Source organism: Protopterus annectens, chromosome 14.part0, assembly GCF_019279795.1.
Source record: "Protopterus annectens isolate FY-2018-M chromosome 14.part0, PAN1.0, whole genome shotgun sequence".
In the NCBI taxonomy this organism is placed as follows: Eukaryota; Metazoa; Chordata; order Ceratodontiformes; family Protopteridae; genus Protopterus; species Protopterus annectens.
This window is the reverse complement of record NC_056748.1, coordinates 79,929,133-79,948,238: the sequence shown is the minus strand read 5'-3', so window position 1 is coordinate 79,948,238 and position 19,106 is coordinate 79,929,133. Positions and strand designations below refer to the sequence as shown.

At 42.0% G+C, this 19,106-nt stretch overlaps 1 protein-coding gene across 10 annotated transcripts in view; it reads right to left on the bottom strand.

The window, feature by feature from the left end:
• Nucleotides 1-19,106, bottom strand: part of KCNMA1 (potassium calcium-activated channel subfamily M alpha 1) — a 4,085,072-nt gene that overhangs the window by 3,195,668 nt on the left and 870,298 nt on the right. The window lies entirely within an intron of this gene.

The following is a 19,106-nucleotide window of genomic DNA, read 5'->3' as shown; positions in this document are numbered from 1 at the left end:
CATCAGATTGTAAAGGAGCATCTAAAATCCTTGTCTTTACATGTTCAGCTAAATTCTGATCCCTGAGCCAGGCGTGCCTGCGAAGAACAGAACCAGTGGCTGCCACCCTCGAAGAGGCCTGTACAGCATCAAAACCACATTGCAAGGAATGCTTACCCACCTGTTCAGAAACATGAACTAAATCCTGCAACTCTTTACACTCAATACCTTCCGCCAGAGCATCTACCTTAGACTTCAATTGTGAAAGGAGATAATTTTGGTATTTCAACATGTGAAACTGGCAATTCAAAGCCCTCATGGCTAAAGTGGAAGAAGTATACACCTTTTCCCCATCTATCCAAAGCCCTTGCCTCTTTATCAGAAGGAACAGGATTTTTAACAACAGAAGCCTTAACACCTTTAGGGCCCTGAGAAACAGTTTCTGGGTCTGCCCTAGGACTCTTAAAAGATACTTATGAGCTTCAGGCACCCTATAATACCTGTCCGGTTTAACTGGGGCAGGAGGCAAAGAATCAGGGTTCAGGGAAGCCTCTGCAAAACATCCTCTACCACATCCAGAACAGGAGGTATAGCTAAAGGCCTATGCTGGGGTAGAAACAAAATTCCCTAAGCCTTTTCCTAGAATCAGAGAAATCTTGACCTTCCCATTTAAAATGCTCCCTCATGGAATGAAGAGTCTCTGAAAAGAAAAATCCTCAGGAGGAGAAGCCGAAGGTGTAGAGTCATCTACATCAGAATCAGAATAAGGAGGATACTCCTGCAAGTCTTCAGCCAAGACTCAGAAGCCTCGAACACTGCTCAAAACTCTCAAGCTCAGGTTCCACCCTAGGCCTCTTATCAGGGGTAAAGAACCTCTAATCATAGTAATCAAATCTTCTGCCATTTTAAGCATATGTTTCTTAGGCAGAGACCCTGAAGAACTAGGGGAGACGCCCACTGAAGTTAACCCTGGCCTGCCTCTAGAAGGAGCCTTGGAAACAGAAGGGAGGCCTAACCACCTTAGGAAGGGAGGGAGAACAGCTACCTGAGAAGCCCCTTCAGCCTGGCCTACCTCCTGAGAGGACACATCTTGTAACAGTAAAGTCTCCCCCTGAGAATCCAAAGGAACTTCTGGTAGAACCACCGCTCCACCGAGCCTCTAAAGAACCGGCGTCCGGGACAGACGGTTCTTCCACCCTAGGCTTCGCTGCTTTGTCCTTGCGCTTTTTAGAAGCGGGCGTCGGAGCATCCGGCGGCATGTTGTAATTACAACGCTTCCCAAAACTAACCTGGCACAATCTAATCTTCTCTTAATAGTGCGTTTGTTAAATCTAGCACAAGAGCGACAGCCAACAACGTCGTGCTCAGGCCCTAAGCAAGGTATACACAATGTATGGTAATCTCTATGAGGTATCTGTTTCCCACAAGAAATACAGTTATTCACTTTTTCTGACATCCGGTTAAATACTGAGGCAAGAAAAAACCAAAATATGCCCCAACGGGGTACTTAGCCAACTTTGATTCGGTCTGAAACTCCGACTTCAGAAAATTTCAGAACGCCAACCTGCACTCGCAAAACTGCTTCTGCATCGGACCATGCGGCAAAAAAGACTGGGGATATGACGTCGGTCATGCGCATTTGTACCCTGACGTCCTGATGTCAGACAAATGCGCCTTGACCGACGTCAGCCTTATACTTTGGTATTCGGGCCGACTGGGACAGCGGACTACCCAAGTGTTAGGACTGCAGCAATGTGAGATGAAGAACATCTGTACTATGGTCATTGTGCATACAGCTGCAGTCATTACAGATGGGTAGAATCCCAAAGCTAAGTAAGGGTGGTAGGCACCAAGTGGAACTAGGAGGAGCGAGGATGCCCTGCAGGACTGCTGTGGCAAAGCCCGCTCTAGATTTTCAGTATAGTGTAAGGTGGTAGTGCTAGGAGAAAGTGTGCACTGAACTCCAGGTAGCTGCTTCCAAAATGTCCTTGGTAGGAACCCCCCTGAGGAAAGCTGCCGAGGTAGCTGTGGCCCTGGTGGAGTGGGATCTGATGTATGCAGGCACAGATTTTCCATGAAATGAATAACAAAAGCGTATGCAGTGGGCTATCCATTTTGAAATTGTCTGTTTGGAAATGGCCTTTCCTTGAGCACCTGTAGCATAGGACACAAAGAGCTGCTCAGATTTCCTGAATGGCTTTGTTCAGTCCAAGTAATAATGAAGTTGTCTGTGAATGTCCAAGGAATGTAGTAGTCTCTCCCCTTTGTTCTGTGGATTTGGATAAAAGGTAGGTAAATGGATAGTCTGATTCAAAGCTACACTGGATACTACCTTTGGCATGAAGGTAGGGTTGGTTCGTAAGGAAACTCTGTCCTGATGGAAAATGATGAATGGTTGCACAGCCATGAGGGCCTGTAGTTCCGAAACCCTGCGTGCCGAGGTGATAGCCAGAAGGAAGACTGTTTTCCATGACAAGTATTGTAGCTCTGTTGAAGAAGCCGGCTCAAAGGGAGGCAGGGTCAGCTTTTCAATACAAAGTTGAGGTCCCAAGCTGGAACTGGTGGTTTCCTTGGGGGTTTTATATTTTTTGCCCCTCTGAGGAACTGCCTTAATAGAGGATGTGAGAATAAAGGAGGGTCTGTGTTGTATTGTGCAGAAATGGCTGAAGTGTGGATCTTGACGGAGGAGAAGGAAAGGCCACTGTTTAACATCTCAGCTAGGTACTGTAAAATTTGAGGTATATTTATTACCCAAGGATTCTGGCCCTTTTCTTGATTCCAGGAACAAAATAGTTTCCATTTGGCAGACTAGGCTTTTCAAGTAGAAGGTCTTCTGGCCTCCAAGATGACATCTTGCACCTCCTTGGAGAGGAGAGTCTGTTGGGAAATTAGGTATTCTCCATGCAGCTAGATTTAGGGTTTTGAGCTGGCTGTGAAGGGTTTTGTAGTTGTGTTGGGACAACAGAAGAGGGACTAGAGGTAGGATCCATGGTGGGGAGTGTGTCAGGCTCTTTAGGAGCGGATACCAGTGTTGTCGTGGCCAGTCTGGAGCAATGAGAATCATTTGCGGCCTCTCTGCTCTGGCTTTTAATAGAACTTTGGTCAGTAGAGGAAGAGGTGGGAAAGCATAGACTGTCAATGTTGTCCAATTGAAAGAGAGAGTGCGTCCACTTTCCAGGCCTGTGGATCATAGGTCCTTGAACAAAATGTTTTCAACTGGTAATTTCTGTGGGTAGCACATAGATCTGTCTGGCTGTCCCCATGCCTGAGTTATCTTTGAGAAAACTTGAGGATGCAACTTCCATTCGTGTGGATCTGTCATATTTCTGCTTAGGCTGTCTGCCAGTGTGTTTTCCTTCCCTGGCAGGAATTGTGCCTGTAGTTGAATTTGCAATTCCAGTGCTGTGTTCCATAGGGTCATGGCTTGCCTGCACAGGGGGTATGAATGAGTTCCCCCCTGTTTATGTACCACATGACTGTGGTGTTGTCTGTCCTTATCAATAGCTGGCCTGGATGCAGTAGGTCTTTGAAGGTCATAAGAGCATTTTGCACGGCTAGCATCTCCTTTTGGTTGATGTGTAGGTGCTTCTCTTTTTGGGACCATTTTCCTTGAATGCACTGATCTGCCATGTGTGCTCCCCCAGGCGTAGTCTGAGGCGTCCGTTGTGATGATTTGAGTTGCTTGAGGTACACAGAAAGGGAGGCCTGTGTTTCTTTGGCATGCTTGAGCCCCCCACAAAAATTCCTTTTGAAGGCATGGAATGAGTGGTATAATTGTTTCCAAGCTGTGGCTGTGTTGAGACCATAAGTTTTTTAGGTACCATTGTAGTTTCCTCATATGCAGCTTTGCACATGGGATTAGTAAGATGCAAGATGCCATGAACCCCAGAGCCTGCAGGACTCTCCTTGCAGTTAGTCTGGTGAAAGTTGCCATTTTGCTGAAGTATTGAGACAGTTGCCCTTGTTTGTCTGGCGTGAGGTAGGCCATCTGGGTGGCTGTATTTAAGCTGGCACCCAGGAAAATTATCTGTTGAGAAGGTATTAGTTTTGATTTCTTTTTGTTCATTGTGTATCCCAGGAAGTTTAACAGTTTTATTACAAATGCCAGATGCTGCAATAGAAGGTCCTTGCTGTCCGCTTGGATCAGGCAGTCGTCCAGATATGGGTAGATTTGTATTCCTTGTAGTCTGTAGAAGGCAATTACTGATGCCAGGCATTTCGTAAACACTCTGGGCGCAGTAGATAAGCCAAAGGGCAATGCAGAGAATTGGTAATGGGTTGAACCTGCAAGAAATCTGAGGTATCTTCTGCAATCTTGTCTGATAGGGACATGCAGGTATGCCTCCTTGAGGTCCAATGTTACCAGCCAAGACTCCTTGCCCAGCATGGGAAGAAGCTGCTGTAATGTGAGCATCCTGAATTTTAGCACCTGTAGATATGTGTTTAGGATGGCTAGGTCTAAGATAGGTCTCCAATCTTTGTCTTTCCTTGGTACCAGGAATAGTCTGGAATAAAAACCTTGACCTTGTTCTTTTGCAGGTACCTCTTGAATCGCTTTCATATCCATGAGAGCGGAAATTTGTCTTTGTGCCTCTGCCCTTTGATTTTGTGGCAGGTTTGGCATGCCTCTCATTTTTGGAAGGGTGTGAAAGTGGAACCTGTAGCCTCTGTCTATAATGTCCAGAATCCATTTGTCTTTTGTAACAATATGCCAGTTTTTCTGAAAATGCCAGTTTTCCGCCCAAAGGTGCTGCCATTAAATCTTTGCTTGGCAGGCATAGGGGGAAGTCATTGTGTCTGTTTTCTAAATGACTGTGATCCATCTTCTCCACCTCTTGGGGTTGGTGCTTGCCACTGTCTTGCTCTGTAAGATCCTTGAGGTTGTCCTCTACTCCTTGGGCATCTGCATCTGCTCCTTTGAGGTCAGTCCGTGGCTGGAAAGGACCAATTTTTTGAAGGCCAGTTTCTGCTGAAGCATGGAGGTTGTACCTGCAGGAAATCTTTCACTGTTTGCATAGATTTCGCTTTTTCCTCCATTTTCTTTAGTACCTCCTCAGCTTTAACACCAAACAATACATCTTTTTGAAGTGGTGCATCTAATAACTTTGCTTTGACATGATCTGGTAAGGTTTGCTCTTTGAGCCAAGCATGTCTACGTATAACAGGACCCGTGACAGTAGCTCTACATGAGGCCTCTAAAGCATCAAAACCACACTGCAAGGTATGTTTACCCACTTGCTCTGCACCATGCAACAAATCCTGCAACTCTTTCAAATCTGGTTGTTCTGTTTGTGTCATTTTGCTTTTCAACTGAGATAACAGAAACTGTTGGTACTTTAACATATGGAATTGACAGTTTAATGCCCTCATGGTTAAAGTGGCAGATGTATACACTTTTTTTACCCACCTTTCTAATGCTCTGGAATCTCTCTCTGAAGGTAAAGGGTTTTTAGCAGTAGAGGCCTTTATTCCCTTGGGACCCTGTGAAATAGTTTCTGGGTCAGCAGTATGGCTTTTATAAAGGAACTGGTGAGAATCAGGAACCCGGTAATACCTGTCTGGTTTAACAGGGGCTGGAGGTAAAGAATCTGGATTAAGGCTCGCTTCTGCGTACACATCATCCAAAATATCTAAAACATGAGGGATAGCCAGGGGCCTATGCTGGGGGAGCAGTAGAAATTCCCTGAGCCTTTTCTTGGAATCTGAGTAATCCTGACCTTCCCAGTGAAAGTGTTCCCTCAATGTATGCAGGGTTTCCCCAAAAGAGTAGTCCTCAAGGGGGGGAGACCGAGGGAATAGACTCCTCAGCATCAGAGTCTTCGAAAGGGGAATAGGCAAAATCCTGGTCCTCAGAATTTTCTGAGGTAATAGAAGCCTGCTCTGAGGAAGGGTAGTCTTCCTCCAATCTGGGTCTTTTGTCAGAGGGGGGTTGAAAACCCCTGATGAGAGTTATCAAATCCTCAGCCATTTTAAGCATCTGCTTTTTAGGCATGGGGCCTTGAGAGGAGGTCTGAAGACCCTGTTTTTTAGTTTTCATGGCAGCTTTAGATTTAGTGAAGGATTTAATAGAGAAGGTGGAAGGCCTGAAGACGCCTTCAGAAATGGCAGGCCTGACTAAATTTTGAGTTTCCCCGCTAAGAGTGGCGTCGGTATCTGCAGCAGGAATGGAGACCGAGGAGCCTGCGACCTCGGGTACCACAGCCACCAGTAAAATAGTTTCATCGGTATTCAGGGGCTGCGTAGGCGCCTCGCTGAGAACCGGAGAATAGGCAGTCGGCCTAAGCGTGGTCTCAGTACTCGGAGCGGACCTCGGATGTCGGTCCTTATCTTTGCGTCTATTGCTTATAACTGGTGTCGGTGTATCCGACGACATGATATAATTACATTTTTTGCCAAAATAATGAAGGGCGAACTCCGCCCAGCGCTTAATAGTGTGCTTGTTGAACTTAGCACAAAAACGGCAGGCCGAGACGTCGTGGTCTGGGCCTAAGCAAGGTATACAGAAAGAGTGGAAATCCTTATGCGGTATTTGCTTCCCGCAAGAAATGCAATTATTAACTTTGTCTGACATCGGTCTGAGGCAAGAAAAGTTTCCGCAACGGGGTACTTAGCTTTCAAGAAGACTTCGGCTGAAATACTTTCGTAAATCTCAGGAGCTGACAGACCGGCACTTGCGAACTGCTTCTGCTTCGGGCACCGTGCGGCAAGAAAGACTGAAGAAAATGGCATTGGCTGCCTCTTTTATACCCCTGCCGCACTGACGTCAGGGAAGAAGTGACGACAACAGACGCCGGACCTAGACTTTGGTATTCGGCGACCGAGGACCCGCCTGACGGCAGGATAACCCATCTGTAATGACTGCAGCTGTATGCATGATGAACATCCACACTCACTATAATTCCAGTCTCAAACAGACCTACCACGACAGCAAACCAAACACATAAACACACAAAAACATACTCGGAGGCTCTAAATAAAAATCTGCCTAAGCAGCAGAGACCTCCAAAGCAGACACCCAAGCAACCGCTACCCCAAAACAAAACACATGCAACACATAGCTCACAAAGCCAGTGTGCCGAACAGTCACAGCCCTTACGGCTAAACAACACACCTGATACACTTGTAATAGGTGACTATTGTCAGGCACACAGACGCCCCACTCACCAGGCTGAACAAGGAGAAGGTCACGGTGAGCTGCCTGTCAGGCGCTAGGATTCGCCACATAACACAAGCACTCAGGTCACTCCAAGGCAAGTACAAATATGACTCGGTCATTGTCCAAGCTGGTGTGAATGACCTGAGACGTACCTCCCTGGACTACATGAAGAGAGACATAGAGGAGCTCTCTGAGCATGTAGCCCAGGCCGGTATGACCCTGACCTTGAGTAGCATCTTACCCTCACCAAGAATGATGCCACAATATGAAGACAAGATGATCAATTTCAACAATTGGCTTAAGTATTGGTGTCATTCAAAGGGGATCCAATGCCGGTCAGCCTGGGATGACATGCTCGACAAGCCACGATGCTTCGCTAGGGATGGCTTGCATCTGTCACCCCTGGGTTTCGGATATTGGCAAAGGCTCTTGCTTCCCCCATAGTGCCTTTTTAGGCAAGGCTCAAAAGACAAACCAACCTCCACAGGTATCACAAGGGATAAGAAAGTAACAGTAATGCTACTCAACGCCAGAAGTCTAAACCTCAAGATGCACGCACTCGAAACTCTCCTTAGCATGGAGAATATCGATATCTGTGCAGTAACAGAAACCTGGTTCAAGGCTCCAGAGAGTACCCCAGCACTACCAAGTTATACCTCATACCATGCTCTTCGGCCCCAAAACTTGGACCGAACCACAAAAGGAGGGGGAGTATCAATATTCGTCAAAGATACCCACACCTCCAGGTTGGTGGCACAGCACGAAGCATCAGAGACTATCCATGTGCAACTAACAGTGGGTAAAACTGCCTTCCAGTTTATAGCCTGCTACAGACCACCCTCCCAAACCCAGGAACCCCAATCGGCCTTCCTGAGAACACTGGAAAATATGAAGGTCTCTCCAAACACCATTACATTGGGCGACTTCAACTACCCAAACATAGACTGGGAGCATTACTCTAGCTCCAACACCCTAGCCCAAAGGTTCCTAGAATTTATAAACTCAAATGCTATGGAACAACTTGTTACCACTCCCACAAGAGGGGAAAACATACTGGACCTGATCATCACCAACATGGGGGCTCTATGCACCAGACCAGAAGTGTATCCCTCACTGGTAAGATCAGACCGTAAACTAATCTCACTAGATATTCACATCCTGACCCCATCCCCTGCCCAGAAAACCACAGTGAAAAACATCTCTAAAGCAAATTTCACACTTCTCAAAACCAAGGTGGAATCCTTCAAAGCCGACGGGCCTGTGGCAAATATGGCCCAGACCGCAGAATCCTTTATAAACGCATTGTATGAACACCTTCAGGAATGCATGGATCATGCAATCCCAAATAAAACCAAGACCCAATCCTCCAAAGGCAGACGTCCTGTCTGGTGGACCCCAGCCATAAACAAACTATACAATAGAAGGAGGAAGCTACTACATGATACAGCAAAATCCCAAAAAGGGAAGGCATCTCTGATCAGTATTAGCAAAAAACTACGGGCACTCATAAAATCATCTAAGGCCAGCTTCGAGAGAAAAACTGCACAGGACACTAAGGATAATCACAAGACTTTCTTTAGTTATGTTAGGAACCTGGGTGGGAATTCCCAGATATGCTCAGAATTGGTCCAAAATGACAAAAAATACATCGAACCCACAGACATTGCCAACATCCTAGCTGACAGGTTCAGCGCAAACTCCCCCCCCCCCACCAAAAGGGCAAATATCTATCCCAGCAGAGTGCTGCCCCCCTGACATCTCAGATGCTCAGGCAAGAGCCGCCCTCTCCAAAGCAAAAAACACAGCATCAATGGGACCAGACGGTGTCCCGGGCAGCATCCTACATGAACTCCAAGAAGAGCTAAACCCAAACATAAAACTACTGTTCAGTCTCAGCCTTACTACAGGATATGTACCCAAAGAGTGGCGTACAGCAACAGTGGTCTCGCTCCACAAAGGTGGTGCCTCAACGGATCCTAGAAACTATTGCCCCATAAGCCTGACCAGCTTGGTCTGCAAAGCTATGGAAAGGATCATCATGGACCTCAAAGATATTGGGGACCTACAGACACTGGATCCTACCCAGTCTGGCTTTGTTAAGGGCAGATCCGGCCTCTTAAACCTGGTCGATTTCTTTGAAACAGTCACAAAGGCCATTGATGAGGGGAAGGTGGTCCACACAGCCTACCTGGACCTCGCAAAAGCCTTCGATACAATACCCCACTCGGGCATTATAGATAAGCTCACCAGCTTAAATATAAACCCCTATGTCACTAGATGGGTTGCAAACTGGCTCAACGACAGAAACCCACATAGTTAGAATTGCTGGAGCCATGTCAGACTCCAAACCAGTTACAAGTGGCGTCCCACAAGGCTCAGTCCTGGGACCTCTCTTGTTCGGTATATATTTCTCGGAGGTACAGGCCAACACGGAAGGACTGTGGCTGACCATGTTCGCAGACGACTGCAAACTGGGCATCATAATCGACTCTCCAGCCGACACAAGCATCCTCCAAAAGGGCCTCATAGAAACAGACAACTGGTGCCAGAGCCATGGTCTCAAGCTAAACACCAAAAAGTGTATAGTCATCCCCTTTGGCAAAAACAAAGTGCCCACAAATTACCACACAGGTGGTAATCCATTAAGTACAGAAGAAGTAATTAGGGACCTGGGTACCCCAAGTTGATAGCAATCTCTCATTTGACAACCACGTGGCCAAAGTGCTTAGAAAAACATTTTATATAGCCCACCTAATCATGAAGGGATTCACATCTAGATCAGGGAAGGTCATCTTGCATCTTTACTCATCCCTCATCAGGCCCATAATTGAGTACAATGCCCCTTTTGGGATGTACCTTGCCAGACACCTGCAGCAACTGGAAAGACCCCAAAAGTACCTCACCAAGAGGATCAAAAGGCTCAAACAGATGCCATATGCTGCCCGGTTAAAAAAACTCCAGCTCTACTCAGTGATATACTGCCTGCTCAGAGGTGATCTGTGCCGGATGTATAAAGCCATGTACAACCCAGAATTAATGGACATGCTGCACCTCAGAAAATCCAAATCCCATCGAGCTATGCGCTCGAGAGACTTGAACCTCAGCACTGAAATAAATAGGACATGCTGGAGGGACAGATTCATAACCCAGAGGCTCCCTTCACTCTGGAATAAAATCCCAGTCCAGGTTAGGCAGAGTCCCTCATTGACTCTCTTCAAGAGGAATCTTGATGAGTGGATGGGAGATCGTAAGTTTACCCCGGGTATCACTTCTGTGTCACTGTTAGAAGCACAGTATACTAACCTCGAAAAAGGGCATAGCAAAATTAATTTAAAATGGGTGGCGAAAGCCAAACGCACTCTGGCTAGGCTTATAAATGCCCTATGGCAGATAGCCTAGTATGAACCTATGAACCTATAATATATATATATATATATATATATATAAATATATATATATATATATATATATATATATATATATATATATATAAATATAAAAATATATAAATAAATAAATATATATATATATAAATATATATATATATATATATATATATATATATATATATATATATATATATATATATATATATATATATATATACATATATATATATATATATATATATATATACATATATATATAAATATTAATATATACATACATATATATATATATATATATATATATAAATATATATGTATATATATATATATATATATATATATATAAATATACATATATATATATATATATATATATATATATATATATATATATATATATATATATATATATATATATATATATATATATATATATATATATATATATATATATATATATATATATATATATATATATATATATATATATATATATATATATATATATATATATATATATATAATATACATATATATATATATATATATATATATATATATATATATATATATATATATATATATATATATAAATATACATATATATATATATATATATATATATATATATATATATATATATATATATATATATATATATACATATATATATATATATATATATATATATATATATATATATATATATATATATATATATATATATATATATATATATATATATATATATATATATATATATATATATGTATATTTATATATATATATATATATATATATATAAATATACATATATATATATATATATATATATATATATATATATATATATATATATATATATCTATGTATATATATATATCTATTTATATATACATATATATATATATATATATATATGTATATATATATATATATATATATATATATATATATACATATATATATATATATATATATATATATATATATATATACATATATATATATATACATATATATATATATATATATATATATATATATATATGTATATATATATGTATATATATATATATATATATATATATACATATATATATATATATATATATATATATATATATATATATATACATATATATATATATATATATATATATATATATATATATATATATATATATATATATATATATATATATATATATATATATATATATATATATATATATATATATATATATATATATATATATATATATATATATATATCTATATATATATATATATATATATATATATATATATATCTATCTATATATATCTATATATATATATATATATATCTATATAAAAACTACTTTTTTTTTTAAAACAGCAATAACAGCAGAAAAGGGAAAGCCAAAAGACCAACAGCCATCACCAGAAAAGCGTGGCAAAAAAGAAACGCGTCCGATCTAAGAAAAGGTAGGATATATACCGACACAATAACAGAAGGGGAGGAAACATGAAATAAGAAAAGTCGCTTCTCTGAAGAACGACACCAATCTTTCTCAAAAATCTTGGTACAAAACGCTCGAGATTCAGTGACCGTGTCTGACACTGCAGCGGGCAAACAAGATCTGAGAGAGTTAGTTAGGGGACGGTGCATTATGGGAAGTGGGAGGAGCTCAAGACTTGGATTCTATTCTGAAAAAATGCAGTCGAGTCAGATCGGAGGGTTGGACCTATAACCCATCCATGAGGAGAAATGAGACAACATCAGATATCACTCTGTTGTACAACTTATAAGCAACAATGGCAAACGGGTCCCAAGGATGCCCTTGGTCTGCAGTACTCTGCCCTCAGACTAATTCATAACTCCCCCTTCAGTAAGTACCTGACCAAACATATGCAGCAAATACAGTATCCACAGAGGTTCCTCACAAAAAAAAAATTAGGGTATAAACATAATGTCCTACACAGACCACCTCAAAGACCTGTTGCTGCATTCTGTATCCTACAGCCTGCTGAGAGTTGATCTATGCCTGTCAAACAGACATCCTCAGATCCACTCTAATGGACTTGCTGCACATGCGCAAAACAAACCACAACAGAATTATCACATCTGGGGACCTAAACCTCAACATAAACAGGACATGCTACAGGTGCAGATGTGTGTAAGACTACTCTTTCTCCAGAACAGGCTTTCCCATTTACATCAAGCAGGAATTTTTCCCTAACCCAATTCAAGCGTAATTTGGATCAGTGGGGAGGGAATCTGAAATTTACCACTGCTCTGGCAACTATGTCTCTAACAAAGGCAGCCTATAAATGCTTGACCACCCAGGCCCAAGTCTACATACACCCCATAAACCATCCTCGTGTATCAACCTGCCAGACACATCTGGGAAGCAAGGATAAACTTAAAGATGTCCAAGGGTCATTAGCCTAGTAATCACCTATGAACCTACGAGAGAGAATAAGGCTTGAAGGGATAACTATTATAATGTTGGGACCTTGGAAAAAAGACTGAGAAAGGAAAGGTCCAGGACAGGTCTTCAAATTCCTTTGTTTATTTATTTTTTTTGGAACCAGAAAAATCCCTGAATAAAAACTTGCCCATCTGATCCAAAAGCACTAGCTCCATGACCTCTAAGAAAGCATCTGCTCCAAAACTGGATTAAACAGGGATGTTCTGGTTTACAGGATGAGGCAGACTCCACTGAAAAGGAAGAAAGGATTTTCACTGCCATTTGTAGCCTTGGATTATTGTCAGCACCCATTTGAAATCCTCTGATACCTCTGAGGAAAATGCACACCCAGACAGAGAGAGATTGCCAAGCTGAAGGCTGGTAAGGTGGGCACTGCTGTATCCTTTCCCTGAGACTGGCTCCAAGAAAGTACAGTTGTGTACACTTACCAAAAATGTAGATGTATTCATTCTGACCTTTCGGGACTGCCTTTGCTTCTGAGAGGCTGTTGCTTTCTTTTTCAGAACCTAATTGCCATTGTTTTTTAAATTTCAGATCATAAGCACCCTGCTGCTTAAATTGCCTTTTTTTGGGGGCGGTGCAGAGTTAAAAAGTTTTTACTTAACAAAGAAAAGGAGGGTTGTAAAATTTGGGTCACCCCTTAAGTCAATTTCTCCCTTGCAAACATTTTAAGTACCTCAGCAGCAGAATGACCAAACAAAACATCCTTGTTACGGGAACATTTTAAAATCTCAGTTTTAACATCTTTTGGTAAAGTCTGGAAAACATAACCAAGCAAACCTTCTCATAACTGACCTTGCAGCAACAGCTCTGGAGACAGAATCAGCAGAATCTTGAGAACACTTTAAAGGGTGACTGGTTAGATGAGAAACAGGCAGAACTAAAGCATTCAATTATTTACCTCTGAAGAGAGTAAATCAACAGTTAACTTGATCATGGTATCAAAAGAAGCCTATAAAATGTTTAACACACGAGCCTGACATGGCAACATTTTGAAAATTAATGAAGAACCCCATTTCCAAATCTGTCAAAAGCTTTACCAGCTTTTCAGATGGAATGGGGTTAGCATTACCAAACATTTTAGCAGCAGCAGTTTTAGCTAAGGAAATAACTGCAAGATGCTTTTAGGAATCAAAAAATTAAGTTATGTACTTAACCAGAACATTACGATTTCTCTAGCCTCTGTCAGGATACTTAACAGCAGGACTGGTGTCTTCGGCCCCCTCTGCTGACAGCAAGAAACACCTCACAAGCTTTAGCTCCTATTTATCCATAATTCCTTCCTGATGTGAATCCTTCAAATCACAGTACACTAGTCTTACTGATTAGGAGCCCTAATCACATAAGCAAGATATCTCACACTCCTGAATGATCCCATAGATCTCTCAAGTACAATTTGGACAGAGATGATGGAAGAGTTGTTTCAGTGCGAGTCCAATGACCGGTGAATAACCTAGTGTTCCAGTAAGTACACAACTTGCATATTTCACAAGTCATGTCTGCACAATGGAACAGTAGGACAGAATCCACAGATAGCACGGGTAGCCTACCACAGCAAGCATTCCATTATGGTTGTTTCAAAGGAAGTTCTTATTCTGGAAATAGAATCAAGGCTGTAATGTTTTTGCAAAGGTATGCAAAAAAGACCAAGTAGCGGTTGCTAGGATATCCTGCAGTGGAAGATTTCGGAGGAAGGCTGTAGATATTGTTTCAGCCCTGACAGAATGTGCAGCATCTCACCTGCATTTATAATAACTGAACGAAACACAGTCAAGTAATCCATTTTGTCAAATTAATCTTGGCAATCCTTTTCTAAACATTTTAGTATGATCCAAGTAAACATGTAGTGGTTTATGAAGGTCCAAGCAATGTAGCAGGTACTCACCTTTATTAGAGTACTTCAGAAAAAACACAAGTGAAACAGTATATGGATTCATATTGGTTTGTGAAGCCACTGCTGGAAGAGGAGACTTTTTTTTTTATAAAAGAAACGAAAAAACGGCTCAAGAACAATGACAGCGTCCACGGACAAAAATGTAATAAAATCAGTGTCTTTTAAAACCAATACTGTAATGAATTAAATCCAAAATGAATCAAGAAAACAAGTACCTACAAGTACAAATGTAAAATGAACCAGCATTCACAAAAAGTACAGTTGTATAAACTTAACATAAATCTAGATGTTTGAGCGTATTCACTGTTGCAGTCATCACACTTGGGTTATCTGCCTGCAGGTAGCCCTCAGTCAGCCAGAATACCAGAGTATTGGGATTTCTGTGTCGGATGATGTTGCCTTTTCCATGACGCCAGGGGTATAAAACATGCAGCCGACACCATTGCATCAGTTTTTCTTGCCCATTTCAGGAGCCCCCAAAATAGGAAGCAATTACATGGTGTGGATCACCTCCAGTAAAAAGTAAATACCATTGCCATAAGATATAGCCAAAAAAAAGAGGATAGGTAGAAAGTATAGAAAAGTCAGGGGGCTGGAGGGAGGGTAACCAGGACTGCAACAGTGAATACACTCCAACATCTACATTTATGGTAAATGTACACAACTCTATTATGTTATTCGTGTTTCAATGTTGCAGTCATCACATTTGGGTCGATTCCCAAGCTGAGGAAGGGAGACAGTCAAGAAGTATTAGGGCCTGGCTAGCAGGCCTTGTAAGACTGCTGTAGCAAATCCAGCTCTGGATTTAGAAAAGATAGGCAAGTGGTAATGCTTGGTGAAGGTGTGTACTGAACTCCAAGTTGCAGCTTCCAGATGGTCCTGGTAGGGACTCCCCTGAGAAATGCTGCAGAAGTTGAAGTAGCCCTAGTGGAATGGGTTCTGATCCCCTGTGGGGGAAGTTTTCCCATGGTGCTTGTAGCAGAAATGGATGCACTGTACTATCCATTTGGAAATGGTTTGCTTTGAAATAGCTTTGCCTTCTGCCCCTGTAGCAAAGCTGACTACCAGCTGGTCAGATTTTCTGAACGGTTTAGCCCTGTCACGGTAGAACCTAAGCTGTCTGTGCACATCCAAGGAGTGCAGGACCCTTTCCCCTTTATTCTGAGGATTAGGAAAAAAGGTTGGCAAATGGATGGATTGATTTAAAGCCACACTGGATACCACCTTGGGCATAAATGATGGGTTAGTCCGGAGGGAAACCTTGTCTGCATGGAAGATAATGAAGGGTTCCACAGCCATAAGGTCCTGTAACTCAGACACTCTTCTTGCTGAAGTGATGGCTAGAAGTAGGGTTGTTTTCCAAGAGAGGAATTTTAACTCTGCTGTATCAGCAGGCTCAAAAGGGGGAAGCGTAAGCATCTCTAGTACAAAGTTAAGGTCCCAGGCAGGAGTGGGAGCTCTTCTCGGGGGACTGTTAGCTCCTCTCAGGAACTGTTTGACCACAGGGTGAGAGAAGAGGGGTGGCCCAGTTTTGTAATGAGCTGAGATGGCAGAGTCATGAATCTTTATGGACGAGGATAGGCCTTTGTGGAGCAGCTTTGCTAGATAATCTAGGATTTGAGGTAAGGTGGACACGGCTGTATCCTTTCCCTGAGACTGGCTCCAAGAAAGTACAGTTGTGTACACTTACCAAAAATGTAAATGTTCGAGTGTATTCACAGTTGCAGTCATTACATTTGGGTAATCTGCTGGCAGGTTGCCCTCAGCCAGCCTGAATTCCAAAGTCTTGGGTCTTGCGTTGGTTGCCATCTCCTCTTCCGCCAGGTCGTCAGGGGGAATAAAACAAGCAGCCAACGCAATTTTCTTTAGTTTTTCTTGCCCCAGATGTCAGGTGCCCCCAAAAAGGTAGCAAAAATATATATTCATGCATCAATATAAACTTTACCTTCATCTACAGGCAAATGCACCACATAGGTTGTAGAAGATAGAGAAGGAAAGATAAACTCCAGACTGAAAGGGGGGTGGCGGGCAGGTAACCTGGACTGCAACAGTGAATACACTCGAACATCTACATTTATGGTAAGTGTACACCATTGTACTATGTTCATGTTTCACTGTTGCAGTCATTACATTTGGGTAGAATCCCAAAGCTATGGAATGGGAGGCTGGAGCTAAACAGCATTAGGTGTGGCTATAAGGCCCTGCAGAACTGCAGTGGCAAAGCCTGCCCTGGGACTTAGAGTAGAGAGGCAAATGATAATGCTTTGCTTTGTAAAGGTGTGAACAGAACTCCAAGTAGCAGCCTCTAGAATGTCTTTGGTTGGTACTCCTCTGAGAAAGGCTGCTGATGTAGCTGCAGCTCTGGTGGAATGAGACCTAATGCCCTTGGGTTTGCCATGGTGTAAGTAGCAGAAAAGAATGCAGTGGCTTATCCACTTTGAAATAGTCTGCTTTGAAACAGCCTTTCCTTCTGATCCAGCAGCATATGTCACTAGTAATTGCTCAGTTTTTCTTAGAGCTTTAGTCCTGCTCAAGTAGAATCTTAGCTGTCTGTGTACGTCCAAGGAATGCAGAATTCTCTCGCGGATTTGGATAAAAGGTTGGCAGATTAATAGTTTGGTTAAGAGCCACACTGGAAACCACCTTAGGCATAAATGAAGGATTGGTCCTCAGAGACACCCTGTCTGGGTAAAATATGATAAAAGGCCCCACAGCCATGAGGGCCTGTAGCTCTTAGACTCTTCTTGCTGCAGTAATTGCTAGGAGCAGAGCGGTTTTCCATGATGAGAACTTCATATCCGCAGTAGCAGCTGGTTCAAATGGAGGCAAGGTGAGCTTTTCCAACACATAATTGAGGTCCCATGCAGGTATTTGTGATCTTCTGGGAGGCCTTAAACTTTTGGCTCCTTTAAGATACTGCTTTAGTAAAGGATGAGAAAAGATTGGTGGCTCTGTATTGTAATGAGCCGAAATGGCAGATGCATGGATTTTAAATGATGAGAAAGATAGACCTTTGTCAAGCATCTCAGTCAAGTATTGTAATATCCAAGGAATATTTGGTTCTGTTGTATCAGTTCCTTGTGCTTGATTCCAAGCACAGAATCTCTTCCATTTATCAGCATAAGATTTTCTAGTACTAGGCCTTCTGGCTTCCAAAATAACATCCATCACAGCTTTACTGAGAGGTGTTGTTTGCATAACTACATGATCAGCCATGCTACCAGGTTCAATGTTTAGAGTTGATTGTGCAGCATCTGATTGTTTTGCTGGGACAGTATTTGAGGTCTTTGAGGTAGGGTCCAAACTGGGTACTGAGACAAGTTCCTTAGGATTGGGTACCAGTATTGGTGGGGCCACTCCGGGGCAATTAGTATCATCTTTGGTTTCTCTTGTCTGACTTTTAGTAGGACCCTGGGAAGAAGAGGAAGAGGAGGAAAGGTGTAAACTGATAGGTTTTTCCAACTGAAGGATAGGGCATCCACTTTCCATGGGTGTTTGTGATAAGTCCTTGTGCAGAATCTTTTCAATTGATAATTTTGAGGAAAGGCAAATAGATCTATGTCCAGGCTCCCCCATTTCTTTGTTATCATGCTGAAGACTTGTTCATCTAGTTTCCACTCGTGAGGGCCCATAACGTTTCTGCTTAATTTGTCTGCCAGAGTATTTTGTTTTCCTGGCAGGAATTGTGCTTGAAGATGTATTTGGTATGTCAAAGCTGTGTCCCACAGTGCCATGACTACTCTGCAAAGGGGGTATGAGTGTGTGCCCCCCTGCTTGTTTATATACCACATAACCATGGTGTTGTCTGTCTTTATCAGTAGTTGTCCTGGATGAAGTAAGTCCTTGAATCAGGGCATTCTGAACAGCTAGCATCTCTTTTTGGTTGATACGCAGATGCATTTGGTTTGGGGTCCATATGCCCTAAATGCATTTTTCTGCCAGATAGGCTCCAATGCATAATCTCATGCGTCTGTTGTCAAGGTTTGGCTGGCAGGGGGTAGAGTGAAGGGCCATCCCATGTTTTGGTGACAGGCCTTTGCCCACCACAGAAACTCCTGTTGTAGGCAGGGAATGAGAGGAATCATTGTTTCCAGACTGTGACAATGTTGACTTCATAAACTTTTTAGGTACCATTGAAGTTTCCTCGTATGCAGTCTTACATATGGAATTAGTAGGATGCAGGATGCCATGAAGCCCAAAGCCTGCAGAGT